This window comes from Bacillus rossius, chromosome 12, assembly GCF_032445375.1.
Source record: "Bacillus rossius redtenbacheri isolate Brsri chromosome 12, Brsri_v3, whole genome shotgun sequence".
Lineage (NCBI taxonomy): Eukaryota > Metazoa > Arthropoda > Insecta > Phasmatodea > Bacillidae > Bacillus > Bacillus rossius.
Genome location: NC_086339.1, coordinates 29,939,324 through 29,963,995, shown reverse-complemented (window position 1 = coordinate 29,963,995; position 24,672 = coordinate 29,939,324). Strand labels below are relative to the sequence as shown.

The 24,672-nt window shown below is 41.1% G+C and overlaps 1 protein-coding gene across 2 annotated transcripts in view; it reads right to left on the bottom strand.

The window, feature by feature from the left end:
- The window catches only part of LOC134537787 (RNA polymerase II elongation factor Ell), a 193,605-nt gene that overhangs the window by 42,308 nt on the left and 126,625 nt on the right, over positions 1–24,672 (bottom strand). The window lies entirely within an intron of this gene.

Here is a 24,672-nt window from a genome sequence, read left to right as displayed (position 1 = left end):
TCCATAATGGAAAAGCAAAGGGGAGAAAGAGAGCATTGTTTCACGTGTTTCTCACATAAATTCTCCGAGAGGGATAGTCCAAATCGAAATAGCACACAATTATAATATTTAATTTTTAAGCTTACATCTGCGTAATAAATTGAGAAACTACAATACTTACAAAAGTAGACTATGTAAAGATAAGCATTCGTGCCATGTGTAAAGAAAGCCTTATGATGTAAGAAGATTCAACCTTGGTTATTTATGGCAATGCATAAAAAAAATAACCACCATCAAGTTTGATACACAACTACAGAGATCCATCATAATCAAGTTTTCATGCAACGGTGGTTTTGAGTGCGGGAGAGAGACAATTCGTGTTGGAAAGTGGGGAAAATGCGGTGCCGGGGCGGGAAAAGGGGCGCGACAGGTCCCAGATAATCCCGCGCGTCTGGGCCTTGTGTATCGACCAGGCTCCGCGTCCATGGGCCCCGACTCCCCCTGCCACCGTCAAGCGCGGTAGAGTCGCTGCCCTGGCGGGGACCTGCGCGACACACCACGGCGGGTCTCGCTCGCCGGAGCGCGGCCGAGGCGAGGCGCCGTTGTCGGTTACACGCAGTGGCGCGTCCAGGTGGGCAGTAGCGGATCCAGAGGGGGGGCTAAGGGGCTCAAGCCCCCTCCAAAAGCATCTGGGAGCACTATTGTTTTAGTGTTTGCCTTGATAAAGCCTAGCCTCAGATGAGTCAAGCCCCTCCCAAACCAAAATCCTGGATCCGCCACTGCAGGTGGGTGACCAAAACCAACCTCAACCCCCTCCCTACCCCCCTCACCCGGCAAACTACTTTTATGAGAGCTTACAGACAGGGGCTTTTTAATTTTTACAAGGCAACTTTTCTGCAAATTAACATTTTAAAGTTAACAAATTGAGGCGTTGACATTGAAAAGGAGGTAAATGCCATTAATGCTTTGTTTTTTTTTCTGGAAAAGAAAAACTAATCCAAGATTATAAATACTTATAATAAATGACTTATTTTGCTGTATCGTGATAAACTTTTGTGGTATTACTTCTGGTTCGTGTTCATTTTGGCATCTTCGGTGGATCCTTCTTTTCCTGTGGAGATGGATATATGGTGAAATATGGCACTTAACCTCCTTTACAATGTTAGTGCCTCAATTGTTTAACCATGACGGTCTTGTTTGACATTCTTTAACGGAGCAGCGGATCTACATGATTTGCAGAGAGATAGTTTATGGGCCGGAAGAGTGGCATCGACTACGTATAATAATTATTTTTTTCATCCCTATGTAGTGAAAAAGGTGAACAAACAGTTTTCTAATAGAAAATCACAGGAGGTAGGTGATGCCCCTAGCCAACGCCGACACCGGCATGTGCAGACTCGACCCCGATAACGACGACCGTACGAGCCCGCGATGTCGCCACGGCCGAGTGTCAACTAGCACGCGATGCCGCGCACATCTTCGACACGTTTTTTTTATTTAAAAAAAAACTAGAGATAGCACGCGTCCTTCGCCGTGGAACGGCCGGTTTACTCAGGATATTGACCCCCTCCCCTTTTTTCCCCCGGCCCATTCAGTTTCCAAACGTTATATTTCACAAGCACGTCTGACACGATTAAAAATATTTTCAATTTCCATCGCGTTACTTAAATAAACGTCAATTTTTCTTCTTCGAAAGATGGTTAAACTGGTGCATTTTTTTAATACTAATGTTATATGAAAGTTTGTAAAGGTTTACTATTTTTTTTTATCAAACCTGTAGATTAAAAAAATAAATAGTGAACACTGATAGTTCTCATGTGCAATCAAACGTACTGTTACGAGTGGGAAAACAGATCCTTAAAAGATGGTACAATCAATTAAATACAGTTTTAAATATTATCTAATATTTACATAATTCGTTAGTTCTTATGTTGTCTGTCCACAATTTAATCACTGCCCCTTCCCAGCACACTTTCCACCGGCAAGAAAGTAGACAGGAAAGCAGCGGGAAAAAAATATGTTCTTTTATTAAATAAAACGTAACATTGAAAAAATTATCTTTAATCCGTCATGTTCAAGATTACTCCTGTACAAGATTAGCAGTTTCGCCTGATTATCGAACGTCAATTTAGTTGAAATATGGGGTCTCACACTCTATACTGGTTTCGTTTTCTTTTTCTCATCAGTATTCGTCAAGGGATATTTCTGTAAATGCAACACTATACCTCTCCTACATTTACGTACTGTCACAAATATACTAAGTGTGAACACAACTGCTGTCAAAAGTCGCGCAAGTGATGAATACAAACTACCTGTGCGACGTTTTACACCCTTCATATTACACCCAAAATATATGTGGCACGACAACAAATGTTAGAGAGGTAAAATGTTAAATTCACAGAAATAGCCCTTAACCATTGCGAATGACAAGCAAATGGGACGCGGGGAGGGGGTGATCCACACGGCGCGTGAACTGGATTACCAAAGGAAAATGAAACCAGTTTATTTCAACACGTTGTAATAAGATGCCTAATAAAAAAATTGGTTGTTTGTAAAGTCGGTTTACGGACGATAGTTTAACGTGACGTCATAACAAAACATTGATGAAATGACTGCATACTTTTATGAATAAAATTTAATCACTTTTATTGAATTATCACTATGTTGTATGGAAATACAAAGGAGTGAAATTAAATCTACAATTTAATTTATGAATTCACTTTTATTTGCACTCATTAATTCAAATATGTTTATTACTTTAACGAACAGATTATTTTAACTATAACTTTTATACATGTTTGCTATTTAACTTCTTCCGATCTGTGCTATTATGTTAAGGATAGGACGATGATAGGAAAAGTAGGAAACGAATGGGAGTGTTTCAAGTTTAATGTGCCTCGAAAAAGTCAAATCGATGGTTGTTCCAATCGAGCGGGAGAGAGATAGGTGCGGCGCAAGCGTACAATGAGCGTAACGGGAGACAGCGTAACGGGACAATGAGCGTAACGGGACACTTTTTCGTGCGTGCAGTCGGCGTTACATCAATTTATCAGACGTTTTGTCACGTCAAAAGCGTTGTTCAGAAACGTCGAGCTCGGGTGCCTCGTCGCTCCGTGGGCGGGGCCGTGACGTCACGTTGCAGCCTCGGGATGAATCACGCCGCGGGGAAAAAAAGGGCTTCCACCGGGACCACGGCAGGGCGACCCGGCGCTACGTCACCGCCAGCTGTCCCGACTTCGACCCCACTCGAGGTCACCACTCACCCCCTCCACTTTTTTTTTTATTGCGGCTACGTTCGAGGGGCGTGCGCAAAGCGAGAAAAATGATCCGTCGATCCAAACAAATCTCTTCACAGGGCGGGATAAAAAAAATGGCTTTACAAACTATGCAAGGAACGCAACGATGCAACAGCGCAACCAACGCAAAAAAAAAAAACATCACTACCTCTCATAAAGCACGCAAGTGCAAGCCGTCACCAACCCTAAAATTAAATTGCTAAAACAAACTTCTACCCCAAGCTTCTTTTGGTAATTTACATTTATCATGGAAACAAAAGAAATTATAAATAATTGTATCTAAACGTGTTATTTTATTTTACTGAGTGAAAAATCAACAATATTATGTAAATAGAATGAAGCTGAATTCAACCGACAAATTTCGCCTACAAATTCATCACGTAGTTTTTAAACCGGAAATATAAAATGTTGTTGCTGAACATTTTGCATTTTGCATTCTTGCGTAGTTTATATAACATGCCTTGAGGCAAACTACAAAAATTTCGAGTGTGCCAAAATTAATCTTGTGCCAGTGGAGCAGTTAGCGACGCCATTGGATATATATACATATAATGTATATACTCAATAATGACGCTACAGTACTGCCACAAACAGCCGGAGCTCGGATGTCGCTGGCTATCAGAAGAAAAATCAGTTACGTTTTGGGGTCAATAGAAAATAAAAATAACATGATACGTAATTAATTAAAACTACCTAACCATTCCCGCGATTATACAGTATTATAAATGAAGATAACCTAACCCTCCCACCTGTTAAAAAGGCAAACTATTTGAAATATTGCAATTAACAAATATGTTATAGCAGTGAGCTTGTTCACAATGTAGTGGCAGGTAAAAAAAAAAAATTAGATTTAAATTTCTATATGAATATGAGCGGCGCTATATACTTTATTACTCATACAACGCCACGCTTCGAAAACAACTGGCCAAGTTATATGTTGGCCACTCATGGCTGAAAGCCTAAAGTAAAACTAAATTTTAATACTCTGGTGTATAGGAAAATATGATGATCAATTTGGTAAATATCTTTGCTATTGTGTCTTTTAAGGAGGGATGGAAACATAATTCAGAAACAAGAATTCAAATCTGTTATATATATAAATTAGTTCAGAGTACTATCCTGAGCACAATGCTTCTTTAATGAATGAGTATATGTTTTTGGAAAGGACAGGTGGAGGGCTGTAAAGGCCTTATTCTTCTTTTTTTCCAATTCTTTGTTGCTTTACGCGTGAATATGCCACTATTTCCTTCGTCTGACGCCAGCCAATCAGAGCAAAAAAATTTTTGTAAAGATCACTCCGATATCGCATCTCTATCCAGGGCACCAGTGAAGTGGACTTCCAGCAAGCCGACTACGTCACCGTGACGTACGCGCGACAGCAGATAACCAACACGTGTCCGCCAACAAGTGCCGATACGATCGTGCAACCTGCAGCCGAACCATTGTCCTCGAAACGGGCAGAAGCAGGCAGCTTGAGACCCCCGCCTACCTGGGCACGCATACAATGTGCAGAACCTCAGAAGAAAAAAACACGCGAATTAAAAACTAATCAAGATATCCGAGTGATGTCTGTCTTCGTAAGACATTTAAGAACACGCTGAGGGCGGATGAGTAGCTCTGGTTCCGTATTTTGTGTTTAGACTGTTTTAGAAAAAATGGAAATGGCTAAAAACGCGTGTTTTCAGAACAATTTTAACGTATGAAAAATCGGTACAGATCCTTGAAAGCATTCAAAAGGACTTGCATTACACCTTTATTTTCATTTCTTCGCCATATGTTATGGTAAACTCTCAAATATCTTAGTTGCCCCTTGCACAAAAAATTTTCACGTTGGATTTTTTCACTACATATTTTAGCATTACGTGGTATTTTATTGTATAAACCCCTATATTGTATTTTTAAAAAACCTATTTGTTTCGGAATTTAATTAAAACTGTTTAGCATGCGATCACCTTGAATTGTTTATATTTCTGAAACGCGGGCAATCACAGATGTAATAATCTCTCACTAACACACTAGTTAATTTTCTTTAACGCCGACGTCAGTAAATGCTACAAATCTAGCCAAACGCCCTTTTAAGCCACAAAATAGAAAATCAAACTTTTTTTTCTCTCTATAATTACCGTTCTGGTTGCCACTGTCTCGTCGTTGTCAGCCTACTGTGGTTAAATTGTGACTTAATTCCTACCACGGAACTGTGTGCTGTAAGTATGTATCGTTGACATCGACTTCTATTGACTTTTGTAAGTGCTCTTTGAATGATTATGGCAATCGGAATATTGATTTAGAACATTTTTTATGTGGCATACATCATTGCTAGTTTTCCCTTTATATCGTAGAGAAACCACAAGGGACAATAAAGAAACAAACACACATAAAACAACCCCAAAATCGGCCGGTGTCAAACGTATGAATGCATAGATAGCACATTTGTAATCGGCTGGTTTTTGGCTTGTTCTCTGTGTGTTTGCGTGTCTTGGGAGAGGAGAAGCTAGCCCCTGCGAGGGCGGGCCACCCGCGCGGCAGCCGAGCACGGCGGGAAGCGGCGCTGCCAGGGGCTCGCGCCGCGCCGGGCTATGTATAGGCACCTCGGGGCCGGCCAAAGGCCGCAGTCTGGGGCGGCGTGGGCGCGCGCCGGCCGGAAATAGCAGTGCGGGACGAGACGAGGCGAGGAGGTGGCACACGCGCGGTGCCGCTTGTAGCGCCGGTGCGAACATGTATGTGCGGGCCTCGTTTTCGCATGCCAACTGATTCTTGTCTTCCGCGCACGAAGCCAACGTTTCCATAAAACTTGCCAACATAACTCCTCAAATTCAGCCGATGTAAAGAAAAGACCACGTGCGTTTGTTTACAAATGGCTCTCCTACAGACGACTGTTATAAGTTAGTCGATTTAAATAGTAACATGAATGAGAACATTTAAACGTACTAATAATGAAATATCAAACTCAAAACATGCACGAGAAAACATCACCTCAACAAAGCGGCCGCTGTGTCCACCACGGCGCAATCAAGCCGTTCGATGTTTGGCTCTACCGTCTCAACCCCTCCCGAATCTCTCCCCTCTTCCCTGTACAAGGTCCTTACTTACCTCTCCAGATCTTTGAAGATCCACTCTCACTTGATGCACGGCTTCCAAAATTTTGAGGTAGATTCGCTTCAGCGCCTCAGCAGTAATCCCATCATGTCCAGGGGCTTTCTTGTTTTTCAGTTTATATAAATAATGTTCATAAGCTCTCACTTTAAGTGAGACTGTGTGTCCTCCACACGTAAGGGCGTAGTCACCAGCACCCTTGTGCACTCAAGCTGAGGTTTTTTCCCTAGAGGAGGGTCATCAGGTAGGAGTGCCCTCAACAGCTCGACCGAACTTTCCACTCTATCACTGCAGAAGACCGCACCCACGCTCAAAACAACGCACTCTCGACTCACTGGCTGTAATCCTGCATTCAATGCCCCATGGATCCTTGTCATCCTGAATTTCCACAAAAGCGCCTCCAGGATTCAAGCATGACTTGTGATGCCCTTCTGTTGCAATCCCGACAGGACGCTCTGTACCTTTCCGCTCCTTCTACACGGACCGTCTATAAACATGATAGGTTCACCCTTCTTCGTTCCAGTCTACTTCGTATGCCAGGCTCTCGCGACACCCGTCAGCCTTTCCACACTGCGCGGTGCGAGAACTTGACCACCTAGGCACCCGACCGTGAATCAACTATAAAACGAAACACTATACCTGGGCGATTGATTCGAACACTAACATTCAGCATTATCGCTTTCTCGTTGAAACTTAAGGAAATATTACGGAGGGGGGGGGGGGGAATAATTAGACGTGAGAGTTCTTTATTTTCCTCTTGCCGCAGTGTTTAAATTTTAAGAGAATTAAGTCCGTGCCGCCAAAGTTTTTTTCTATGTTTTTAGCTTTTTATTTCAATTTTGAGTTATCACAACATTGGGCATGACAAAGCACTGATAATAATTTCCCAGGCTTTTGTGCTTCGTTGCAGACTGAATTGTATAAACATACTCCAGTCAGCAAACGCCGTAAGTTTAACTGATTATTTCAAGCGCAATACTACAAATACTATAATAGTTGGACCAGTAATTGAATGTTGACTTGCAACAAGTGCCCAGAGCTATATTCTACGGCCCTGCGGCAACAGTACTGCATGTTGGCGGGGCAAAAAATAACTACTCGAGAAATGGACACCCGTACCTTGGGCAGGAGAGAACAGGAAAGTCGCGCGCCGAGCAGAGATCCACGGGCTTCGAAGAGATAAAGAGGTCAGCGCGACAAGAAAGAGGGGGGTCGCATGCATCCCTGCCGCCCTACAAGGCATGCCATAATCCTGGCCGATCTATTTCCATCCCTCCCCCTCCGTGCGTCCTCGCGCAGGGCACACTTGCACGGCTGCGAGGGGAGTGCAGCACACGGCCACGCTACTCTCGAGAGTGGGGTAGGGGTGTCGTGAAGGTGCTCCTCCAACCGGACACCAAAATCTCCCGCCGAATGTCGGCCAGAGATGCCAACCTTTAACAAGACCCATCAGTGGTAGTATCAGACACTTATCGGTAGCTTTCAGTAGTAACCAAAATTAATTACAAATCTTACTTGTAATTGACGTACCTGATCATCTGCATTATGTAGGACTGCTCTGTGTTTGTATATATTCACTTAATTGTTTTTTTTAATAGTCATTTAAAATTTCTGTTCTCTCAGTTTGCTCGAAACATGTTTCAGCATCAAAAATTAAATTAAGAGTCATTTCAATGTCATCACAGCACAAACTAGGATAGAATGTAAAAAAAAAGCTGCACCACTTTCTAGAAACGCAGTGGATAAAATTCATAAAGTACTAAAGTACTATAATATCAATTTAAAAAAATCTTTATAAGCAAAGAAAGTCAAAACCAAACTAAAATATCCAAGGACCATTACACGGCGGAGAACTTCAGATCTGTAACCGAACGGTTTGATTTTACAATGTTCGTCGCCATTCTAATTTATAATAGGGCGCTACACAATATGCCTCGTAAACGTTTTGAGTCCAGAACTCTGGGACTTCTCGATTGAGACGTGAAGTCACGTGGTTAGATTGCCGAGAACCAATCAGCGCCCCGAAATAAAACAATTTGAAGTAAACTGTTATTGAAATACGCCAGGAATATCATCGGGCCAGTGTGTGATAATTTTTACACTTTGTGATGGAAGAACACAAGGTGCATGTATAAACTCTGCGCTTGAAATGTAGTGAAGGTAAAGTTACGTTTTCAATCGTCTAACGGCATTTTAAAGCAGGAAATACGCGCTCCCAGTGTTGCCATCTTGTTTGTCCTCCTAACTAAATATGATTGTTACGAAAAATAAAAAATAACCAATCAAGGGGCCCGCCTAGTCAGGGGTGTGTCTGTGACAGTGTGGCGGGCCGCCCGCTGGTTATAGCGCAGCTTCGCCTCTAAACGCAACTGTAAACTGCGGCGAAGTCTTCCCGTGCAGAGGCCAACAGTCATATCTGAGTGATGACCGTAACATTATATGGCGGTGAAATTAAGATAAAGGTTTAATGCAAAGCCCTTGAAAGTTTTCACGAACCAAGACCGGGCAATTTATTTCTTTTAAAATATATATATATATATTCCTGTTTGTAGTTTCCGTCACTGTCAATAACAAGGCATTCCATACAATTATGCGTTATGCTCGAAAGAGCAAGCAATTTTAATCTTAATTCGTATAAAAAATTGTTGAAAAAACAGTTGGAAACAAGATAGCGTCTCTTAAATTACCAATCCTTAGAAACAAATAATGAATATTACTATATGATCCTCTTGATAAAATACAAGAAAATGTACTTTCAAATTCTCATTGTAAATTTTACTTCACAAAATACAATGTTCCAAGATACATATTAATAAATTTTCATTACATTACATTACATTAAAAAGTTGAAAAGTTTTTGCTCAATGGTGTATATCTGAACACACAGCTCGCCGAAACCAAGGACAGTGCTAATGACATAAATCGTGCATTGTAACGAGAGAGCAAACACACATTTAAATCCACACTGCAAACTACGGATGAGATGCACTATAGTAGTTGCCAAGGAGCGGGGGACAAACAATTGAAGTCTCCTACAGCAGAAATAGGGAGACACCCCGGACTGTGTAAATCAATGGTATGTAATTTTCAATAGGCTTGCAAGATTTGCACACCTAGATGACCACTGCTAATCTGAAGGTGATTGAATAAGTTATATTATCTAATTTTTGTGAGTTAGTGAAATATATGTTTTTACATATATTTTTATATTTATTTCTAAGTTATGACGAAAGCGAATTTTAGGTTTATTTTACATTATTTTAGTAGATTGGTATTTGGCAAAGTTTCAGGTTCGAAGCTCCATGAACTGTTTGCAACCCTGATTGCTAAAGACTAGACGGCCCCCGTCTGGCTGTTTACGAGCTGCCCAGGGCCGCGTTCCAAATAAAAAATAAGTCACGGGCAGAATATTCGAAAAGTATCGATCTAGGCCGTGATCCGATTCCCATTGGTCAGTAACAGCATGGTAATTGAAAATATTTACCTATACTATTCACATGACCTTCTAGCCGAGTCGCTGAGAAACCCCGTCTTGAGATCAATATTTTGGTTTTAAACTAATTTTGTAGTGATGCACTTGCAGCCGAAGTTTGTTGATCGAATCCAGACTCACTCTGTGTGTAGGTATATCCAGCACAACCATCACACCAGTGTTTTTTTTCTTCTGTCCAAAGCTTGCGTCAGGTCCACTGAATTAAAACACTAACTATTGCCTTTCGAGGTGAAACAAATGCCACAGCCGAGCACGAACTCAATGGTTGTAATTGCGAACGCACGGAAGGCTTACGCGAGGGTATGTCCGCGCTATCTGCCCGCCAATAACGGAACATGTGTGAATAGCGTTTATCGGTAACCATACAGGTTTTACGGGACGTGGGGGGTGAGTGTCATGCGTGACCTGTTGACTGGGGTCACAACACACGGGGAATTACGGGACAAAGAAAAAAGAGGAATAACGTAGGAAGAAAGATTAATGCAAATAGGTTGGGACCAGTCCCGGACGACTCAGTCATGCGGAACTGAAAAACGCAACAAGTTACGAAATCCATCCGTACAAGACTCGCTACGGTCCACTATGGCAGTATTCCGATTTCTACTAGCCGGCGCCTTGGGCACTGAAGCTTTACGGAACTTTTACCTAAGACGAATATCGGAAGACACAATGTTTGCTGAGCAGTACAATTTTATTTTCAATTTTACTTTATTATTTGATTTAGGCTCCACGCATCATCTACAACGAAGCCATTACAGCAGAGAACAAAAATGCCGCATATATGCCTATTGGGGAAGACACCAATCGCAGCATTTTCTGGATTTCTGGAAGCCATGAAATCTGGTAGGCCTTTCTGAGATTCCAAACCGGGTAAACATAATATAATCAAGCTGCTTTGCTTTCTGACTAGATATTTGTACAATTGCTAAGTAAAAATTAGGTTCAGCTAAAACAATGAAAAAATTAAGTTTGTATGCAGCAAACAAATGCATACTATTATTACAATTTTTTTCGCTTTTTGAAGTGTAGCTGTCGCAGTATATTTTTTCATAACAGACAGCTCAAAATGTTAACATAAAATTCTAAATAGTTATTTTTTTGCTCTTTCCACCTTGCAGGCCAAATCAAAGCAGGTCCCTAATTTACATGCTACATTTAGTAACACATTTAGAGGAATGTAGTTATGGAATGGAACGATTTTTTTTAATGGTAAAAACTCTTGTACAGAGAGACAAAGAGTTTGTTTTGATAATCCAGATGGTAGGCATCGCGGTTTTAAATATAAATGAGGCGGCATCCGGAAAAAGAGCACATAGGCAGGCTTTGAACCCTTTTTCCAATCATCGTTTTTTTATAACACGCCATATTGGTAAGAATACTCTGTGAAAAATTCAGTTCAATATCTCAACACCTTAGTTCATTAGCACAGTTTTTGTAAACACGTGTTTCATAGTTGTGACCATGTTGAAACATAACATAACCTTGTGATAAAGTGTTCTTTTAGTTTGTGCTTTAAATGTTCATTATTAATTAACTATTGTGATGAATATAACTGAGTCAGTTGAAAAGAAGAGACGACTGATGCATATGTATGTAAATAAGAAACGAGAATGTTAAAAAAATTAGTAAAGTTCGAGGTGACAAGTACGTTACACACAAAGGTGCAGTATTTCCATCAAAAGATTTTACATTGGTTAGTGAATGTTGTGGAAATAGATGTTATGAACATTTTCCACTTCAAGACCAGTGTAACTTATTTGAATCATTCAACAACGTGGAAAACAAGGCAATTCAAGATGCCTACCAGTCAGCTTGTATGGCCTTGTCTGCTAATATCAACATTGGTTAACAACCAAAAGAAACCTCGTCTCAAAACTTGTCTTACTCCATGAAGCAGAATGGCACTCAAGTTATGGTGTGTCAAAAGTTTTTACTCACTATTTTTCAGATATATGTTAAAAGGCTTCGTGTTATTCAGTCTAAGTCCTTAAGTGGAGCGGATTTTCAAGAAAGACATGGTACTCACGAAAACCGTCCACATAAGTTACATGGTGATGTTGTAGACTTAATGAAGGCTCATTTGCAACTAACACCTAGTGATTTTAGCCACCATAAAACAAATCTGAAGTATTTTGAAAATCCAGAACTCAATGTTAGAAGCATTTTTGATATGTTTAAGATCTATTATCAAGAAACGACCAACAGACCTCAAAAACGTTCATATGAACACTATCGTAAGCTGTTTAAAAGGCATTTTAAATATGGGTTTATACTTCCTAAGACAGACATATGTGATTTTTGTTGTGAGTGTTACAAAAAGCTGTTAAGAGATAAAAACCATCACTCTCTAAGGGCAGATTTTATTTCCAAGGCTAACGATGACAATGTGTCTTACTTAGTTGTAGAGTTTGATTATGGCCAAAAATACCTTACTCCCAAGCTTCGTGTAAATAGCCAGTTTTACAAACTATGCCTTTGGCGATCCGTCGTCTTTTATTGTCACATGGAAAACCATGCGAGTAAAAACAACTCAGTAGTATTCTTTGTATATGACACATTGAAGAAAAATCTGCAGACGTTCCCAAAAACCCAAACAGTCGTTTTAATGTCTGATGCAACGGGAGGACATAACCGGAATGCTAATGTAACTAAATTTTGTACCTTGTTTTCAAAAACTCGTGAATTAGGAGTGGTTCATTTATATCCCGTACGTGGTCATTCATTCAGCCAGTGTGATAGTAACTTTGGTCTCGTTCGCTCAAAGAGAAAGAAGAGGGAAGTGATTGGAAGTGCAAGTCCTTGGTTAGAAGTTGTTGTTACTTGTAGAGAAAATCCTTCAAGTTTTGAAATGACGATGGATCGAGCCTTGGTCAAAGATTGGGTAACGGCACTATCCAACTTTTTTTTCTTCCAGCAACAACATATAACCTAAGGAAGTTTACTATAATGAAGTTTGTGATGATGAAGTACACTAGAAGTGGTAGTGTATTGTGTTCAGAAAACGACTTCCCAATGTACACACCATTCACCTACTTGACAACATTCAATTTAGAAACTCTGAAGAACGTTAAACTAACAACCGTCCCGTTTCCCACTGTTGGTGCTTGTAAAATAGATGATGTACGAAGTTTGTGTACACACCTGCCCCAAAGAGACTGTGATTGGATTGAACAAATATCGAATGAGCCTAACCCGTAACATAGGCCACCTAACTTTTATGCTATCAGCATATTTGATTTTGTAGACCTCTTTAACCACCTATAGCAATTTTTCTTCCACATATTTATACAACCAAGATATTTTATACTTTGAGTGTGCAATAAAAAGAATATTAATTTTTTTAGATCTTAGAAAACATTGTTTTAAACCTAAGCCTATTTTAGAAAAACGTCACCTAAAAGCTTATTGTATTTAACTAATTAAAACTAGAATTTTTAAGATAAAAAACACAATACAGATAAAACGTAAGTAGTTATAAAAACACTTTGATAAAAAACGAAATAAATCATTTATATCTTAAGAGTTATAAGTTTTTAAAAACGATAAGGCTCAATATCTCAAAAGCAACTGATGTGCCTTTCTTTTTTTCCGGATGCCGCCTCAAATGTATATTTCATTACACCTGCGTGCAATATCGCAGCGCAGCAAGAAGAATCACCGCAGCCGCCTGCGAGGCGCTTGGCCTTGCACGCCTGTTCTGTCGCCGCAGTCTTGCACAAGGTCTTGTGCCTCGCGGGCAATATTCCGAGTGCGTCTCGCGAGAGAGAGAGAGATAGAGATGGTGTGAGAGTGGGAGATTCGGGGCGAGATATCTTGCACGGTACAGACTGCATTGCATTTACACTATCATGTTCTCATTTGGAGCTGTTGTAAAACCGGCTGCGTTTTTTAGTTGAATTTTGGGTATTCGTCGACAGGAATACCAGTCATATCAGCAACCCCAAAACTTTCGATATGAGAGTGAACTATAGTTGAGGAAAGACCAAGGTGGTGCCACCAAGACAATCCGGATTCGATTCCCGTAATGCCAAAACGAGTTACTACCAACTACTGCAAGATACATTTTGATAAATACTTCACGTTGAATAAATTACATTTATTAGATTTAACACATTAAAAGTTTATACATTCCTGCGATTTAAAAAAATGCTGATTAATGATATTGTAGTCGCAGTTCGGTGTAACACGGTGCATTGGCATGTGTTGGGCCCATCGCAGGCAACTCCCCACTCGTGTCGCTCCGGCTCCGTACTCGAGGCTACCATGCGGCGGCAGAGCCGGTTTGCCCCCCCCCCCCCCCCCCCCCCCTCACCACATTCCCCCACAACAAGGCGTCCAGGGCCGGTCACACTCGCCCCGGGGCAAGGCGCGGTTCCCGCTGGTGAGGTAAACAACCGCCCCAGCATTTCGTCCACGCCGAGCAATACAGTAGGTGGCATTTGGTTATGAAAAATTCTTAGAACCGTGTGTAGTTGTTTACAAATTTTAAAACTTCATAATACATACTTGACAGAACTACAAGCCATTCCATTCCCGTCATACAAAATTTGCAAAAAAAAAAAAAAATTAAAAATAGCCTACCATTGAATTGTTCCAACTGACAACGTATAGGATCCGTTCCTTCTCTGCTAAAACAAAGAAATCGGCAAAAAAAATTTTTAAATAAGTTAACATTTGCTGTAACGCCCTACACACATCTTATGGAGGATTAAGCCTCGCCATCTTGCAATTAACAATATTCTGATACCGCTTGCAATAAAGCTTCCGTGCTAAATTTCTTGGCATAGGACTTAGCTTTCGCTACTTGTCGATGTGAACACTTGTGAACTGGTGTGATTACCATGATAGTTGTAGTCACCCGCGTGAAATAGTTACTTCCTCGCGGCGCTTGCAGACTATAGAGCCTGTTAGTAAAAGTGGTCGCAACAAGGTGTGGAAGGTCTAGGAAACATGATTTATTCCTTGACATGCCAAAAATTGGGATGAATAGTTTGAAATTTGAGTTACAGCGAAAAGATGGAGGGAAAAAAATCCAAAATGGGTGGGGCCTTAATCCCCTTTAAAACTCGGTCCCACGTGTAATGTCAGCTCTAGTTAGCAGAGACACGATACAGTAAGTCCACCGAAAGGGCGTATGGTGGGAATACATAGCCTCTCGACAATCATGGCCCCAAGCGGCAACATTGTTCTCATTTTATAGATCTCAGAGCACGACTCACCTGTAACGCGTAACTGCAATTTCGTGCGTAATTTTTAAAATTTCTCGTTCACGGACAAACGCCACTGCTGTTTCACACTGGTTGTCACAGGAAAAAAAAAACCCTCTAAGAATGGATAACACGCGGAGAACAAAGCCAATGTTAGATGATGTCAAAGTTTATATTCCTTAAGAGCTCAGGAAAAATTGGTTGTCTGTAAAGTCGGTTTACGGACGATAGTTTAACGTGACAACGTCGTAACAAAACATTGATGAAATTATTGCATAGTTTTACGAATAAAATTGAATCATTTTTATTGAATTATCACTATTTTGTATGGATACAAAGGAGTGAATTGAAATCTACAATTCAATTGATAAATTAACTTTTATCTGCACTCATTAATTCAAATATGTTTATTACTTTAACGAACAGATTATTTTAACTATAACTTTTATACATGTTTGCTATTTAACTTCTTCCAATCTGTGTTATTCTGTTAGGGATAGGACGATGATAGGAAAAGTAGGAAACGAATGGGAGTGTTTCAAGTTTAATGTGCCTCGAAAAAGTCAAATCGATGGTTGTTCCAATCATCGAGTGGAAGAGAGATAGATGCGGCGCAAGCGTACAATGAGCGTAACGGGACAATGTGCGTAACGGGACACGAGTCATCCTTTTCCGTGCAAACAGCCGGCGTTCATAGATTTATTAGACGTTGTCACGTCAAAAAAAAAAGACAGCACAGACGAGGACAGAGGGCTGAGCAAGATCTGAACAGAAAATACATAAAAAAAAAACAACCACCTTGGAGAAACACCAATGCACGGACGAACCCCACGATGAATCTAAGCAGGATATCTGGATGACACGCCGACAGGTGTGAACACACCATGACACGACAGTAGCGAGGTTTCGGGAACAGCCAGAAGGGCCCCCCCCCCCCACCCCCCCCCGCCGGGCCATGATGCAGCTTCAACTTCCTGGCAATCCTCTGCCTCCTCGTGGCTCCGGAGGTGTTTACCGCAGAGGACCATGCCTCGGGCATCCTCAGCTGCCTGCTGCCTGGAGGGGAACCAGTAATGGTGCGGACAACAGCAGGTGTGAAGACCCCGGTGGCCGTCGGGTGCCAAAGGCCTGTTCTGCCAACCTTCTATTTTGTGACAAGGAATTGTCATACAAGAAGGCTACCGGGAAAATGCCACCAAGGACCGAAGCTCTACGGAGCCTTAGTTTAGTTGTAAGAATTTTTGTGAGCAAAGGGGCTGACTAGTCAAGCACATCAAAAGATAAAATGCCATCAGGCAAATAGAATCTGAGAAGACACATATACTTCATAACATGTTTGTTTACTATATATTTTATATACTTGATAACCATTATTTAACAACGAAACAGTAAATCATGCTTTATTTTGAAATAAAAATAGTATTAAATAGTTTTACTTTTTTCCTCGCGCGATTATTCAAAAATATAGGTAAATTTTACTTTATTGGGGCCCCATTCGTTACAAAGGCCAACAATAGCTTCTAGGTAAAAAAATTTAAGTTAAAACGTTTTAGTGAAATGTATAATTTACGTTATTGCAGGTTAAATCCATTAATCAAATATAAAAATTAAACATAAATTATTATTAAATTACACAAATAGTATTATATTATACAAATATATTATACAAATGTTATTAGTATATACTATTATTATACATACAAAGATAGTATGTACCAAGTAATCGATGGAACCAACTAGTAACTCAACACTTTGGAAGCTTCGTTTTCGTGAACTTCTTGAATATACTTTGGAACAGTCCCTTTTTAAACTCCAGCAATAAACTGCCATCATGTGCGTATCCCATCTTCCTTGATAGCAGACCTCCATAATTTTAATATATTTTAATATCTCACTTTCATGTCCAGGTAGCTGTGTAAATAGTGCACCATAATACTCATTTTGCACCCAATGGATTTGAAATTTTTAAGCATATCGTGTACCAGTTCAACATGGTTTTATGCTTGTCGTTGGCTCAGAAAATTTCCGACAACTGCAACAAATGAGTCCCGGATTTTCGCTCAGCCTCATTCGTGGAATTTACGAAGGTTTGGGTCCTTAATGGATTTTTTTTTATTTCTGGACCGTTAAATATTCCTGCTTTAATTTTTTCCTTACTCAAGTGAGGCATTTTTTCTCCTATAAATGCAAAGCATGATCCGTCCTTATCAAAAGCCTTTACAAACGGCTTCATAAGGCCCAGCTTGATATGCAGTGGAGGAAAGATGACTTTCTCTCGTTCAACTAAGGGTTCGTTAATAACTTTTTTTTTCTCCAATGACCATGTATTCTCTCTTAGGCCACTCTTGTCTCACCCAGTGGTGTGTTTTGTCTCTGCTATCCCAGAGGCACAAGAAACAAGGATGTTTGGTGTGACCACTTTGCTGTCCGAGGAGAAAGTCCACACAAATCACCCATTGATGTTCACGATACATTATCTTCTCCAAGACCAAAACTATGGTGCTATATGCTTCTAACACTGTCGTTGTTTTAGTTCATTGTGTAAAAGAACACATTTCAAGTTTCGCTTTGAGCTATCAATAAATAGGTGCCCATCATCTTCAAAATATTCAGGAGGTATCATTTTTTCCAGGAGTCCTCTAATATATTGACAAAATAATTTTTTTTCTTCTTAAGAGAAGAATGGTAGCAGACACAACTTCTTCTACTGGAACTCATTTTTTTGTCAAATTCGATCCATCCAGCACGGCTAAAACTCACAAATTGGCCTCAAATTTATTTGAAGCGTTGAAATGAAGGGTGGGATTTCCAACCTGGAGTATCCCAGTGACGAAGTTGGGATTTCCAGCCGGGGGTAGCCCTGTGACGAAGTGACTCCAGTCAAGCAGGCGGTTTTACTTCTTATTTCACACTTCTCAAAAAGGACAGCTTATAGAAAAAAAACTATTTGCATATTTATATTTAGCATCCCAAATATAGCTCAAATCAGTTCCAAAATTCTAGGCACCATTTTTTTTCTTGTTAGCTTATGTTATTTTTAATTTACCCTTGATGATTACATTGCTTTAATTGGAATATTTACTATTTTTCATTAAATTTCAGAATATAGAGAACTTAGATAATGATGTCCAGATGATAATCATCCCATAACCGAAGTTCTTTTGACTAGTCGAAGGTAATTTTGCACATGCCAAAATAAGGAATGAGATGAAATCTTTTCTGAAAAGGTGCGGTCCTCATCCGCCACGCAGGCATACAGAAATTCACATAGTGAACCGCTGAAGAACAAAAATTAAAAAGAAAATAACATTTACAAACAATACCAGATGTTCCTCGATGAAAACTTATCAGTAACCTACCAATTGCGGCTGTAATATGATTTACATCGTGTTAACGCTGAAAATAATGACGAACGATTTTTTAAAGTCACATAATGGCGTTACAACAAGTCATTCTAACTTTGTCAATGGTAAAGAAATCATTTTTAAGCGAAGATAACACAAATTAATTATCTTAATGTTTTCTTGATACAAAATGTTAACAGTTCACTGTCAATAATATTATTGATGTAAAAATAAGAAAAAGTGGAAATCATAAAAATTAAAGATACACTGATGTTGCAGGTAAGTTACAATAGATACATAAAGGCACCACACTGCAATAAAATAAAATATTTGAATCATCATCTTGATTTGAGACATTGAAGTACAATTAACATAACGCGGGGCCCGCGGAAATTCGTAGGAGGCGGAGTTTTACGTGGGGGGTTTTAACCGACACAAGTCATCTCTGGATAGGATATGTGGTATACAGCCCAAATTTCGACCTACATTCGTTAAATGAGCAGAAAACTTTAAAACACACAGAAAGTTTTCCATAAAACATAGTTTTGACGTGCGTTTATCAACCCCGTTTCAGTCACTATTTTGAGGGAAACAAGCGTGACCTACGTCCATGATTAAGTGTGTGTGATTTAAGAAGCATTACAATCGTCTATAGAAGTTTGGTTCCATGGTTTCGTTTATAACGTATACTTTTTGGACAGAGTGTGTGTGAGGGGGGGCGGGTGGTTCCAAGAACTCTTTAAGTATGTAAGGAACACTTATCTTTAATATTCATAGGGTCACCGCGCAAAGACCCGCAGAGACTATGCCTAGCGTCCAGCCGGGCAGGTCATGTTTGCGCGAGGCGGTATGACGGGGTGGTTGTCAGAAGAGTTGTTGACCGACGAGGCACGACCGCGCGCGTGACAACAGGAAGAGACCCGCGCGCGCGGGGCCGGCCCCTGGACCCCGGAAATAAAACACAAAGCGCGGCGGCGCGCCGTATTTGGCGCGCGCGCGTGGCGCGGACACCCCTGCAGGACCCGCGCAGGGGGGAAAGTCGCGGGCCGCGCGGCCGGCTGAGTCAGGGAGGGAGCGAAAGTGAAGGAAAGCGAGAGGCGTTCGGCCGCGCCGCTCGGCGAAAAGGTAACCCGTGGTGATGGAGGGGGGGGGGGGGGAAGAGAGACGCTCGCGCTCCCGACTAGCGAGGGGAGGGGGAACGGGCGGCGCGCGTTTATAACGGGCGTCGGCGACTGAGCGGGCGCCAGTTGGGGGCCCGTGCCGTACCGGCGTAGGGCGAGACTGCCTGCGAAGAACCTCCGAAGATGGGGCGGACGCCAACGACACACAATAGCGTGGCTACAAATTTATTTTAGGGCGAGGAGACACCCTCATCTAAATTTACAATACTATCCAAATTAATAGCGCATTCGTTTGTTTACCAAAATATATCGTTTATAAATAAATAATAATTTTGCCGTAAGTTTACTCTTCTTAACCACGTTAAAATGTTATTTCCGTGATCGCCTAGTGAGATGAAAAACAAGAGGTTCCCCACCCCTCGTTTTCACGTAACGTGATCCAAGCGTGGCTCTAAGAGGAGGATTGAGACACCTTACGTAACAGCCAGAGTTGCAGCAATAATTTCGACTCACCGATTGATACACCCTTGTCTGGGCGGTCTCCGAAAGACAAGTTGGTTTCGCACATCATATGACCTACACCTACAGATAAGTAACTAGGCTACAACGCAGTCTTCGAAACGTGATCACAAAAATCATTAACACCTGGGAGAGGGGGCGATCGAGTTTTAGGATTTTTTTTAAAACGCTTGAGTTTACCATGTTAGAAGGACAAAAATTACGAGTCTATCGCTAATAGAATTAACTGAGAACCTTAAAAGCTATGCGATACACGCAGATTACGTTTAAGTCTGAATTCGACAGACCAACTTCCACTGCAGGTCCATCACGACAAATTAAGTTGAAAACCTCTTCCCGACTTGTGTATAAAGTGCGTTCCTAGGCTGGTATACGTTTTTGAAGTTGGGGCAGAACTATTTTTAGTTTATTTTATTATAATGAAAGTATTAAGGATAGAGCACTGAGCGTCTGGATTATGGTTAATTAATCAAGTTCTTCAACCACCGCGAATTATGTCAATGTAGCAAAATTATTTAATTGAAATAATTGGGACTAGTAATAAGCCACAAAAATATGTAGAAATAAAAGTGTTCCCCAACTATGCCAATGAAACAATTTTGCAACAGTGACAAAACTCGCGGTGGTTGTAAATGTTTGTTCAGTTAAACACGGTTCAGACTCTCGGTGTCCTATCTTAAATACTCTTTCATTTACAATAAAAATGCTGTTCGTCTCCAACTTTATAAGACGTATACCAGCATCGGGAAGCAAAGTCATAAGTCGTATGTTTTTTCGTGATGAACCTACAGTCGAAGTGTTCGTCAGTAGAATTTAAACTAACCTTGTGTGTGTGTTTTAAATTGTGGTGTTTGAAATGTTGTATATTTAATAATGGAAATGCAGCCCGAAAAATAAAAACAATTATTTGCCCCGTGGTCCTTAGTTTCTCCCGACGGCCCTGGCCGCCACCTTCACTTCCAAGAAGAAGACGTCAGCTTTCCCAACAGCCTTGCCTTGCTGGTGACGTAGCGACGTGGAGTACGGCAACTATAAAAGCCGGATATTAAGATCCCCGCCTACCCGGGCACACATACGGTGTGCAGAGCTTCAGGAAAAACAACGCGATTTCAAAACCACTCAATATATCAGAGTGGGGTCTGCTTGCGAAAAGCATTTAAGAGTTCGCTGAGGGCCGAAAAGTACTTTTGATTTCGGATTAAGTTTTCAAACTGTATTTTTAGAAGAGTTAAAATGGCTAAAAGGCGTGTTTTTAGAGTAATTTTTAGACGCAAAACAACCGGTACACATTCTTGGAAGCAACTAAGGGACTTGCATTACACCTTTATGTTAATTTCTCCACCATATAATGTTTCGTTCACCACTCAAATTTCACAGTTTTCTTGTGACTACGAGAAGAATGCGCGCCAATTCAGAGCCTTGCGCTTAGAGGCTACACCGCGCTAGAAATATACTAGCGAGCGTCGCGCTTAACATCTCGTCTCACCAACACACATAGACCCCTGACGAGGCGGGCCCCTTAATGGCCGCCATTTTTTTGTCGCACGCAAGAAAGGCAGCCAACGCACTGCTGCCGTATCATAGCGACTACGGTGTTAAAAAAAAAAAATCCGTTGGAGACCATGTGACTTGAAATTATGTGTGGAGTTTGGTTTTGTTGGTTGCTTCACAGGGTCGGGTTAATTTTCACCGCAGCGCACGTTTGCGCTGGTCGGGAGCCGCACGAGACCAGAAATGGCGGCCGTTGATACCCAGTCCTCATAGCACCTAACGTGGAGCGTGTCGCAACGTGCAAGCACGCGCCTTTTGTTTTTCAACCGTCTGGCCGGCGGTTCCAGGGCAAGGCCGCGGGTGCGCGTAAATACCCGCACTTGCCTGGAAAACAGTCGCCTGGAAGCAGCTTTGTTGTTAACAGGCGAGGCGGTTGTTAGAACCGTGTTGACGGACAAACCATTCATCGTCCCGGATCACTACAAGGTTGCCGCTGGACACGTCTGTTAGTAACGTTACAACAGGAAGGCTTCTATAAATTCATTTTCATGTGTCTGGGATTTTACGTCATTAACCGGGATTAAAACCCACACCTTATCACACCAAAGTTAGCTGATCAACCAAAACCGCGACGGAGGTCGGCGAAGAGCTCTACATAATATCTCACGTTAATTAACGTGACCAGGTACTTACGTCCTATTTGTATTAAATTTCTCGCAATTTCTAACTCACGGGACGATGTAAAACTTCACCCATTCATATATGCAGACCGATTCTTGCGTTCTGCGCACGAAGCTATAGCTGGCTTACGATTCGTCATCAGAACTGTTAAAATCATCCGCTGTCAACATTGAGACGTGCGTTTGTTTACTAATAACACCTCAAAAATGTCTTTAAATATTAATTAGTATTTAGGCAAGGCACATTTTTAAGTTGAGCTAAAAGGTAGGTTACGTCTCGCAACTTGCGTGCGACTGAGATTTTCTTGAATTTTTGCGTTCTTTATTTATATCATTATGCATTGTATACCAACTGGTTTTCCGTGCAAAGTAAGTTTTGTAGACTATTTGAACAGCAATACACCAGTCACGTATCGGACTCAGAATATAATGAATCATTTAACATGCCAAAGTCGGTTACAATTTTTTAAATGTTATCTTATCTAATAGGCTTAAAATATGTTTTGAAAAACTATGAAAGTGTGGAGTTTTTTTAACATGACTGGGTTATTTAGCCATTTTTGTTGCGTTTCTATATTAATTTTGTTTTGAATGGTCATTTGTTACTTGCACCGCATGATAAAAAAAAAAATCTTGCTACTCGACGTGAAACGTTGTTACGACTAACTGATTTCATAATAATTGGGTTATTTTCGCTAACCGTTTAAGTTAGCTTGCCGATTTGAAAGAACCGAAAATACCCAGTGATCTTCAGGTTCCATAACAACTGTCTAAAAACATTGGCTGTTTTAATAACACTATTTTTGCACTCCAGCTTTTGTATCAGGCGAATATTCTGATATTATTTATTTAGCATCTTGCAAGCTTTGAAACAGTATAACACAAAGTCTGTGTTGTTGATTAAATTCCTGCATATAATTTAAGGCAACTGAAGTAGGCATTGTGTACCCTCACCATACTCCACGTTACATTTACTGTCACCTGCCACTTCGCAACTTTGCCCCTTCCCCCATCGGCTGATTCGGAAGCTTGTGAAGATGATTTAGAATCTATCCCCCCCCCCCTCCCGGACAAACCAATTTTATATACAGCTAGGAACTGGAAAGCCTCACGTCATAACAACCTCCCACCACCACAACCACCACAAAAGTCAAATAGGGCTTTGCCACTTGGCTAGGATATGAGCGTCCACACACACACCCGCTACGCAAAAGAAGCCTCGTCCCGCGACTGGAAGCATCTCGCAGATTTTCGCCACTGAAATCCAAGAGGCCCTCGAGTCGTGAAGAGTGAAAGCCGCCCGCGATCATTACGGTTAACGATACCTCCTTAATTTGCGCGCCGCAGGACGTGGCTGCCTGCTGTCGCAACCGCGTTCCGCCAACCACCAAGAGTGAAGCTGGGAGCGCGCCAAGAATACGCCCTTCTTGCACGCTACAAGCAGCAACATCATTCTCATTTTATGGAGCTTTGAAGAGACTCCAACCCACCTGTAAAGCGTAACTTTCAATTCCATGCGATATTTTGGAATTTCTCAAAACTACCTTACATAATTCTTCGACTCATTCATATAAACTAATGTCATGGACATACATACGCCAATGACTGTGCCACTGGTGCGGGAGTCATGAAGAGAAATGCTACGAGTTTTCTCCAGCGAAGGTCTGCTGCGTGACCTTCATTCCGCGTTGAGTTCAAGTTCAACCAGGATGTTCGGTCGCAAGCACACGTAAAGCGGCGCGTAACATCGGGCGCATGACCCCTTGCCCCAATTAGTTATGAAATATCCCATCAAGGATTTCACTCGTGCATATTTTCACTTAGGGCGGTATTCCAAGAAACCAAAATAAGGATTCCGGTGTTGAATATGCTACAACTGTATTCTAACCGTATTTCTAGTGCACAATAGGTCACGGCCAGTCCCATATATTTAGGAGACGAATTTTGGTGTCCTATTCGTTTCCGATTTGCTGTCCAAATTCCGCGTATCCGCGAAGATCACTTTTTCGCTGATTTCGTCCAGATGGCGGACCCGCGTCTGCCGCTTCTACTCGTATGTAGTCTTTTTGTGATCATCGGAGGACATACCAAGCATGTTGGTGTACCAAATAAAACTTCAAGGTAGCGATCTGGAATACAATTTAACTGTCATAACAAGAAACAATAGCAAATTAAAAAAGTACTTGAGAAAATTGTAAAAAAACTATTTTAGTTTTGTGCGATGGTGCTGCTTTCTCTAGTATTTTTACCGTAACAATTGCATCGATGGTTGCGAAACGTCCACTAGAATGCGTTGAAACCAGTTTCTAACCGAACGCAGAGCAACGTTTATTAAAACATTTGCAGATTTGTTTCCTTACTGGGATTCGGTTTGGACACATTCAGGAATACTGCCCGTGAGTTAGGTCACGGTTGTATGCCAACAACGCAGTGCTTATTCGATACATTA